The sequence below is a fragment of the Colobus angolensis genome, unplaced genomic scaffold (assembly GCF_000951035.1).
Source record: "Colobus angolensis palliatus isolate OR3802 unplaced genomic scaffold, Cang.pa_1.0 Scaffold169, whole genome shotgun sequence".
Lineage (NCBI taxonomy): Eukaryota > Metazoa > Chordata > Mammalia > Primates > Cercopithecidae > Colobus > Colobus angolensis.
The window spans coordinates 855,992-866,607 of record NW_012114810.1 but is presented as its reverse complement, the minus strand read 5'-3'; positions in this window follow the sequence as shown (position 1 = coordinate 866,607).

Here is a 10,616-nt window from a genome sequence, read left to right as displayed (position 1 = left end):
CTGCCTCAGCCTCCCGAGTAGCTGGGACTACAGGCGCCCGCCACCTCGCCCGGCTAGTTTTTCGTATTTTTTAGTAGAGACAGGGTTTCACTGTGTTAGCCAGGATGGTCTCGATCTCCTGACCTGGTGATCCTCCCGTCTCGACCTCCCAAAGTGCTGGGATTACAGGCTTGAGCCACTGCGCCCGGCAGCAATCATAGTTTTTACACATTATTCTTAAGCAGAGCTTGGAATTAGAAATAGCTTGATCAGAAAGTATTTCCCAAAAGAAATATTCATCTTTTAGATATTTCAACTAATCTCTTAAACACATTCGTAATGTATTTTCACCATAATTGCCTAAACCTGCATTCAACCAATAGTATCCATTTTCTTTCTCCACATCACCTAGCATAAATATAACCTGCCTTCTTTTATCACTTTATTAACTTTTTTTTTTTTTTTTTTTGAAGCAGGGTCTTGCTCTGTTACCTAGGCTGGAGTGCAGTGGTGTGATCATGGGTGATCATGGCTCACTGCAGCCTTGACCTCTCAGGCTCAAGCCATCCTCCCACCTCAGCCTCCCAAATAGTTAGGTAGTTAGGACCACAGAAATGTGCCACCACACCTGGCTAATTTTCTTTCTTTCTTTCTTTCTTTTTTTTAGAGATGGGGTCTTGCCATGTTGCCCAGGCTGGTTTCAAACTCCTGGACTCAACCAACCCTCCTGTCTTGGCCTCCCAAACTGCTGGGCTTATAGGCATGAGGAGCCATTACGCCCAGATTTTTTTTTTTTGAGACAGAGTCTCACTTTGTCACCAAGTAGACTACAGTACAGTGGTGTGATCACAACTCCACCTCCCGGCTCAAGCAATCCTCCCACCTCAGCCTCCCAAGTAGCTGGGCCACAGGCCTGCACCACCATGCCTGGCTAATTATTTTATTTTTTATTGTAGAGATGGGGTCTCGTGTTGCTCAGGCTGGTCTCAAACTTCTGGGCTCACATGATTCTCCTGCCTTGGACTCCCAAAGTGCTGGGATTATAGGCATGAGCCACCCACCCAGCCACTCCCTTCTTATATCCAACTGAGCTAGTTCTGTCAATATTTTCTTTTCTTTTTTTTTTGATACGGAGTTTCACTCTTTTTGCCCAGGCTGGAGTGCAGTGGCGCGCGATCTCGGCTCACTGCAACCTCCGCCTCATGGGTTCACGCCATTCTCCTGCCTCAGCCTCCCAAGTAGCTGGGACTACAGGCACCTGCCACCACGCTCGGCTAATTTTTTGTGTTTTTAGTAGAGACAGGGTTTCACCATGTTAGCCAGGATGGTCTCGATCTCCTGACCTTGTGATCCGCCCGCCTCGGCCTCCCAAAGCTCTCTGTCTTTCTTAATATCCCTCATCCTTCTGTGCTCTTCCATTCCCACTGCTGCTGCTCCTTGCCAATAAGCCAAAACTAGGGTCATTAGTCCTTGGAAAATGAGTAGGGGTTGGTGATTCTAGGCAAATATATAAAGATCATTTTCTACAATTCTTTATACCTCCTTTTATTATCCACTCCCCTGAAGGAGGTGAAATTTAAACAGAGGGATGTTTTGTTTTGTATTGCTTTGGTTTCACTTAAGTCTTTCATTGAAATATACATATAGAAAAGTTCACATAAGTGTGTAGCTCAATTTTCATACACTGAACACACCCATATAACCAGCATCAGGATGAAGAAACAACTTTACCAGCACCTCAGAAACCCTCCTCAGGCTCCCTTCTAATCAGTACCTTCAAGGGTAACTGCTCTCCGGATTCTAACAATATTGACTAATTTTATTTTAACAGAGTTTTTGCAGACAAATGGAAAAGGCTTAAATTGGGAAACATTTGAGGAAAAGTGCTTCTTAGAAGCTTGAAAGGAAAAGGAAAAGAAACTGGCAAGGAGAGAGAGGCCTAGGCAATCTAAAAAGAAGTAAAAGGAAGAGAAGAAGGGAGGAAAAAAAGGAAAAGAGGAAGGGAGAGAGAATGAGGAGGGGAGGGAGAGAAAGTAGAAATCTGAAGAGAGGCAGCAGTGGCTCACTCCTGTACTCCCAAAACTTTGGGAAGCCAAAGCAGAAAGATTGCTTGAACTCAGGAGTTTGAGACCAGTCAGGGCAACATAGTGAAACCCTGTCTCTATTAAAAATAAAAATAATCAGCCAGACGGGGTGGCACACGTCTGTAGTCCCAGCTGCTTGGGAGGCTGAGGCGAGAGGACCGCTTGAGCCCAGGAGTTCAAGGCTCCAGTGAGCCATGATCACACCACTGCACTCCAGCCTGGGTGGCACAGTGAGACTCTGTCTCTAAAACAAACAGCAACAACAAAAATATCAAGAGAGATAATCATACTACCTAATTGGCTGCCAGAGAAACCTAACCATGACACTCTCGTTAAGTTAGCCTTCTCCACCTCACTCCCCACTCAACTCCCACATTGTCCCTCTAATCCCTCCCCATTTAACATGATTTTAAGGTGGAAAGCCCTCTGCTCCAACTCTCCCTCTTTAGGTGGCACATTAAATTTCATTAGTGATATATTTTGGGGGGTTAATAGTTGCCCTTCTTTAGCTGAATAATTTTTTTTTTCTTTTGAGACAGAGTCTGCTCTGTCGCCCAGGCTGGAGTGCAGTGTTGCAATCTCAGCTCACTGCAACCTCTGCCTCCCGGGTTCAAGTGATTCTCCTGCCTCAGCCTCCCAAGTAGCTGGGATTACAGGCATGCACCACCATGCCCAGCCAATTTTTGTTATTTTCAGTAGAAACGGGGTTTTGCCACTTTGGCCAGGCTGATCTCAAACTCCTGACCTCAGGTGATCCACCAGCCTCGGCCTCCCAAAGTGCTGGGATTACAGGCTTGAGCCACCGTGCCCAGCCACTGTTTAAATACAATAACAAGGAATAAACTGCTATAACCGTGGCGGACACATGATAGATGTTAAGTAGACTCTACTCTTTCTATGATTTTCTCTAGGGCCTTCCCTGGGCCAGTATTTCAGTGTAGCTATTAATTAAAGCTGATCTGATTACTTAATCTAAATGTAAAATGGCAGCTGAGAATGTTGGTCTGGTATCTTTTGGGTATATACTAGAATTTTAGTCAGGAACTTTAATACAATGGAAAGTAGGTAGGGGTGAGATATTTATGAGAAGAGAGGCTTTTCTGTTCTCAGGAGAAAAACCATAAAAGACTTTGAAATGGACAAAAACATTCTCGAGCACTGTCTAGAGGAGTCTTTGAAATTATTTAATCTATGCCTTTCATTGTCTTTGAACTATATTACTGTGTAAATAGACAAAACTTTTGGCAGTGCAAGGAATTCTTATGCAGAGAGACACAAATGAGTTTTGTCAAGTCAGATACAATTTATTTTCACCCTGTGAAAGAGTTTATTCCAAACATTACATTTTATGTCCTGTGGATATTGACCAATTGTACATCTATTAGCAAATTCATTTCAACATTCCTAATCGAATAAATATGTAAGTCTTCTGATTCTTTTTTGAGACCAGTTTCACACCTTACTAGTTTCCTTTTTTTGGGGGGGGGTTAGGGGGCGGGGTTTGCTTTATGAGATGCAATCTGGCTCTGTCCCCCAGGCTGGAGTGCAATGGCATGATCTCTGCTCACCGCAACCTCTGCCTCCTGGGTTCAAGCAATTCTCCTGCCTCAGCCTCCTGTAGCTGGGATTACAGGTGCCCTCCATCATGCCCAACTAATTTTTGAATTTTTATTAGAGATGGGGTTCTGCCACATTTGCCAGGCTGGTCTCGAACTCCTGACCTCAGGTTATCTGCCCTCCTCAGCCTCCCAAAGTGCTAGGATTACAAGCATGAGCCACCATGCCTGGCCTTCTTAGTTCCCTTATTTTTATGAGTTATGATTTTATCTTTTTGAAATTTACCTTTAACCCTGCACTATTCTGATTACTTGGCTACTTTCCTTAAGCTACATGTAATGACAGCCCTGACTGCAAAGGAGACAAGGACAGGACAGGGCTTGATTGTGTTCCTGATATTCTCAGTTTGGCCCATCAGAGGGTGCTAATGGTATGTGTTTTAAATCCAGCCATTGGCTGGGCACGGTGGCTCACGCCTGTAATCCCAGCACTTTGGGAGGCAGAGGAGGATGAATCACTCAAGCCCAGAAGTTCAAGACCAGTCTGGGCAACATGGAGAAACTGTCTCTACAAAAAAACACAAAAATTGACCAGGCGTGGTGTCACGCACCTGTGGTCCCGTCTACTCGGGAGGCTGATGTGGGAGGATCACCTGAGCCCAAGAGGTGGAGGTTGTGGTGAGCTGAGATCAGGCCACTGCACTCCATCCTGGGCACAGAGCAAGACTCTGTCTCAAAAGAAAAAAAAAAAAATTAAACCCAGCCATTTCTATAGTCTCACAATTTTTTTTTTTTTTTTTAAGACAGAGTCTCACTCTGTTGCCCAGGCTGGAGTGCAGTGGCACGATCTCGGCTCACTGTAACCTCTGCCTCCCAGCACTTTTAATCCCAGCTACTTGGGAGGCCAAGGCATGAGAATCCCTTAAACCGGGGAGGCGGAAGTTGCAGTGAGCCGAGATGGTGCTACTGCATTGCAGCCTGAGCAACAGAGTGAAACTGAGACTCTGTCTCCAAAAAAAAAAGAAAAAGAGAGAGAGAGAGAGAGGGAGAGAGAAATTAGAGGCTCCCTTTGTCTTCATAAAACCCCAAAACTCTAGCATGACTGTCAAGGCTTCTTAGGACCCCAGCAACGTGAAAAACTGTCTTGCTACTTCACACAGTTTTCCGGATCAGCCTTCTTTCCCAACTTTCCTCCGGGAGCTTTTCAAAAATATGTATTTCCAGGCCCCAGTGTAGAGATGCTGACTCAATTGGAGTGACATAGGGCCAAGAGATTCTGTATTTTTATCAAGTTCCCTGGGAGCTTCTAATCAAACAAGTTTGAGAACCAGGGATCCACATGGAGGTTTCTTATGGTTTTGTGTCTCTTCACATGTGGCTCCTTCTGCCTGAAAAAGGTTTCTTCACCTTTTCTTTTTAATCTGAATTATTCCTATACTTCCTTCAAATGTCACATCCTCCAGGAAGCTGCCTTTGATACACTTTTTCCAGCGTACACTGTCTTTATCTCCTCACTCATCTGTGAACAATGTGAAGAGACCGTCCTTTATCTTTGCATCCACAGTGCCTAGAACAATACCTAGCACATAGTAAATGCTCAGAAAGTTTGTTGGATGAAAGGAGCCTCTTGCTGCACTAGCAGAACCTCATTCCCTCTAGGGGAACTCTTGCTACAATTTCCCTCTTCTTTTCCTACTGTCCTCTGTCAGGGGTCAGTCACCCTCTGTCTGACCTTTTATAAGATGAGGTGGTCCTCTAAATTGTTTTCCCTTCCTCTCTCCCCTTGCCAGTCTCCAACTTTCCCATTCATCCTCACAATCCCAGCTTAGTTTCTATCCCATCTGAAATGTTCCGTAACCACCTTACCCAGAAATGATCCTTTAAACACTGAACATACAAATCATTTGATAAGCGTCGTATAGTTGTTTCTACATAGTATGTGTTGGAGATATACAGCTCATGCCCAAATATGGGTCATGGTCACCCTATCCTAACCTCTTCCCAATTATTATGCTCTAGGACTTCAACATTTGTGGCTTCCCACTTACTTGATTACATCAAGTGACTTTTTTTTTTTTTTTCCGAGACGGAGTTTTGCTGTTGTTACCCAGGCTGGAGTGTAGTGGCACGATCTCGGCTCACTGCAACCTCTGCCTCCCGGGTTCAAGCGATTTTCCTGCCTCAGCCTCCCGAGTAGCTGGGATTATAGGCATCCACCATGCCCAGCTAATTTTGTATTTTTAGTAGAGACAGGGTTTCACCATGTTGGCCAGGCTGTTTTGAACCCCTGACCTCAAGGTGATCCACCTGCTTTGGCCTCCCAAAGTGCTAGGATTACAGGCGTGAGCCACCACACCAGGCCATCAAGTGACTTTTTTTTTTTGAAACAGGAGTTTCACTCTTGTTGCCCAGGCTTGAGTGCAATGGCGTGAATCTGCCTCCCAGGTTCAAGCGATTCTCCTGCTTCAGCCTCCCGAGTAGGGATTACAGGCATGCACCAACATGCCTGGCTAATTTTTTTTGTATTTCTAGTAGAGACGGGGTTTCTCCATGTGGCCAGGCTGGTCTCAAACTCCTGACCTCGGGTGATCCGCCTGCCTCCACCTCCCAAAGTGCTGGGATTACAGGCGTGAGCCACTGCACCCGGCCTTTCAAGTGACTTTTATAACCATGCCATATCTGCCATCAATTACAGTTATTATAGGATAAAGCTTATCATAACCTGTAATTTCTCCACCTCCCAAGATATAAACTAACATTTTAGTCTCATTGCAACCTCCTACTCTTCAGCCTCTCTCATTCATTCCCACCAAATCTGAGCTTCATCTGTCTCATGTTCTGCATGAGACAGTTCTTCAATACCTTCCTGTTCTCCTAGTTCATCTGTCTCATTCCATCTTTTGTAAACAGCCTAGATGCTGTGGTCAGCTATTTCAATATACGGGCAAACCAATCTCTAGACTTCCTTATTGCCCTCCTCCCACTGTTCCCTCTCTACTAGTCCTTTGACCTAAGCTGTTTTTTCCATTCCAAGGCAGCCAGGAGTTATTGACCAAAGTCACAAAGCCGTGCTGATTGGGAGTACTATAAATTTGAATCTACTATTTAATCTTAGCTCTTTCTTGCTATTTGGAATAATTGCCATTTTCTATAGAACTATTTCCAACCTCCATTTTTTCCTAGATCCTCTATCTCACCCCCATCCTTTTTATTTTCAAAAGATTGACCATACTCAGAAAAACAAGTCCATTCAATGTGACTTTCCTAAATGTTTAGCCACTCGAAATCTCTATAGATTTGATCTCCCACTCTTCCTTTATAGTTGCCAAAGTCAACCTGTGTCTCTCCCTCTTGACCAACTAACTTTCTCTGAGACTTTAATTCTTTCAGTATTGCCTCTTTATTCATTTGTTTATATCTGTTCGGAGATAGGGTCTTGCTCTGTTTCCTGGGCTGAAGTGCAGTGGCCCCATCTTGGCTCACTGCAACCTCTGCCTCCCAGGTTCAAGTGATTCTTCTGCCTCAGCCTCCCTAGTAGCTGGGATTACAGGTGCCCAATACCACATCTGGCTAATTTTTGTATTTTTAGTAGAGACACCATGTTGACCAGGCTGGTCTTGAACTCCTGGCCTCAAGTGATCCACCTGCTTCAGCCTCCCAAAGTGCTGGGATTATAGGAATGAGGCACTGCACCCAGCCATTATTGCCTCTGAAAGTAAATAATTACATTTCTAGTTTTTCTGTCTCAATTAGCTCATTCCCCTTTTCTTTTCTTTTTATTTTATTTGTTTATTTATGAGACGGAGTCTCACTCTGTCTCCCAGGCTAGAGTGCAATGGTGTGATCTCAGCTCACTGCGATCTCCGCCTCCTGTGTTCAAATGATTCTCCTGCCTCAGCCTCCTAAGTAGCTGGGATTACAGGTGTGTGCCACCACCCCGGCTAATTGTTGTATTTTTAGTAGAGACGGGATTTCTTCATGTTGGTCAGGCTGGTCTCGAACTCCTGATCTCATGATATGCCCGCCTCAGCCTCCCAAAGTGCTGGGGTTACAGGCATGAGCCACCGCATCCGGCCTCATTCGCCTTTTCTAAAAACATGCTTGAGACTTGCCTATTCCCCAAAAGAAAATCTGCTGCTACAGCTCTGCCCTTTCCTTGCTTTACTGTTAAATATTGCTACCACTGTTCAATATTGCTACCACCTCCTCACTCCTTAACGCCTTGCGATTGACCTCTGTCACCTCCATCTTTAATTTCTGTATCACATTTAACACTGACAACCTGCCCTCCCTTTCTTCATTTGCTTTCCATGGCTCTTTTCTAATTCTCTCACTACCACTCTGATAGTTTGTCTCTATGTCTTTTGCTAACTTTTCCCCACATTTCTGTCTTGGGATTTTTTTCTTTTTTTAAGAAATAGGGGGCTGGGCGCAGTGGCTCACGCCTGTAATCCCAGCACTTTGGGAGGCCGAGGCGGGCGGATCACAAGGTCAGGAGCTCGAGACCATCCTGGCTAACTCGGTGAAACCCCGTCTCTACTAAAAATACAAAAAATTAGCCGGGCATGGTGGCGGGCGCCTGTAGTCCCAGCTACTCGGGAGGCTGAGGCAGGAGAATGGCGTAAACCCAGGAGGCGGAGCTTGCAGTGAGCAGAGATCGGGCCACTGCACTCCAGCCTGGGCGACAGAGCAAGACTCCCTCTCAAAAAAAAAAAAAAAAAGAAAAGAAAAGAAACAGGGGTTCACTCTGTTGCCTAGGCTGGAGTGCAATGGCATGATCATAGCTCACTGTAACCTCAAACTCTTGGCTTCAGGCGATCCTCTCACCTTGACCTTCCAAAGTGTTGGGACTACAGGTGTAAGCCACCGCACCTGACTGGAACCTCTTTTTTTCCTACGTTCTCCTTTGTGAGCCCATCAACTTCCACAACTTTACTTACATTTATGTGAAAAAGTCCAAAATTTGTACATCTTTAGCCTCTACTTTTCTCCCAAACTCCCACACCTACATTTCCTAGAACCCTAAAATTTCAGATATGGAGCTCTTAGAGGTCATTTATCCTAAGTCTTCACTGCCTGGATGTCTCCACCAAATGGTTCATTCGCTTTTAATAAAGTCCATGTTTACAGGCCAGGCACGGTGGCTCACTCTTGTAATCCCAGCACTTTGGGAGGCCGAGGCAGGCGGGTCACCTGAGGTCAGGAGTTTGAGACCAGCCTGGCCAACATGGCGAAACTCTGTCTCTACTAAAAATACAAAAATTAGCTGGGCATGATGGCACGCACCTGTAGTCAGGAGGCTGAGGCAGGAGAATCACTTTAACCCGGGAGGTGGAGGTTGTAGGGAACCGATATCAGGCCACTGCACTACAGCCTGGGCGACAGAGCAAGATTCCGTCTCAAAAAAAAAAGGTCCATGTTTTCAAAACTGAATGCCTCATTTTCTCTCTGCTTTTCAGTTCCATTCCCAAATTGACTCCTCTTCTTGAATTTATTGTTTCTATAAATAATCACCTTGAGGCACACAGTCTTCTCATTCTCTATTCAGTCAGCTGCTAGTCTAGTGGATCCCATTGTCACAGACTCTCTTGATTAGGTTCACTATTTTCTATTCTTAACTACCACGTTTCTAGGTTAAATCCTAATTATCTCCCACCTAACGTTTGCAGAGGACTCGGCTAGAGTGCTCATCTCTCTAGTAGTTTTCTGCGTAGAATTCTGAGTCTTTTTATTCATTACCACCAAATTAATATCTCTGTAAATAGCAATTCTTATCTGCCACTCTTTTTTTTTTTTTTTTTTTTTTTTTTTTAGACGGAGTCTCACTCTGTCTCCCAGACTGGAGTGCAGTGGCGCCATCTCGGTTCACTGCAACCTCCGCCTCCCAGGTAAAATCGATTCTCCCGCCTCAGGCTCCTGAGTAGCTGGGACTACAGGTGCACACCACCACACCTGGCTAATTTTTGTATTTTTAGTAGAGACGGGCTTTCTCCATGTTGACCAGGATGGTCTGTATCTCCTGACCTCGTGATCCACCCTCCTCGGCCTCCCAAAGTGCTGGGATTACAGGTGTGAGCCACTGCGCCCAGCCTTGTTTTGTATTTTTAGTAGAGACAGGGTTTCACCATGTTGGCCAGGCTGGTTTCGAACTCCTGACCTCAAGTGATTTGCCAGCCTAGGCCTCCCACACTACTGGGATTACAGGTGTGAGTCACCGCGCCCAGCCAGGTCTGTAAGCTTTCTAAGGGCAGAGACTGCCTTACTATATATGTACCCCGCCCCCTCCAACTAACACAGTACCATCCACATACAGACAGACGCCCAAGAAATGTTAAACTGTGATTCTGGATAGGTTAACTAGTATTAACCGTGTTTACTAAATGTTTATCACATATTTACACTGTCCTCCTTGTTTCAAGGAGCTTAGTCCCCAAGGGATCACCCTGATGGAATATAAAAACTTCACATAAGAGTTAAAATACAGAACGTAAGCCATTAGTGTTTTCCAAGAGAACTCGGGTTGAGACTCAGTCTTCCACAGGCCAAGTGACATATCGTAACACCATTGGTACCGTTTTATTTTATTTTTATTTTTCGCTGCAAGGTCTCGTTCAGTCTCCCAGGCTGGAGTGCAATGGCTGATTTCGGCTCACCGCAACCTCCGCCTGCAGGGTTCAAGTGATTCTCCTGCCTCAGCCTCCCAAGTAATTGGGATTACAAACGCCCACCACCACGCCCGGCTAATTTTTGTATTTTTAGTAGGGACGGGGTTTCACCATGTTAGCCAGGATGGTCTCGAGCTCCTGACCAAGTGATTCTCCTGCCTCAGCCTCCCAAGTAGCTGGGATTACAGGCATGCACCACCATGCCCAGCCAATTTTGTGTTTTTAGTAGAGATGCCATTTTGCCACTTTGGCCAGGCTGATCTCAAACTCCTGACCTCAGGTGATCCACCAGCCTCGGCCTCCCAAAGTGCTGGGATTACAGGCTTGAGCCA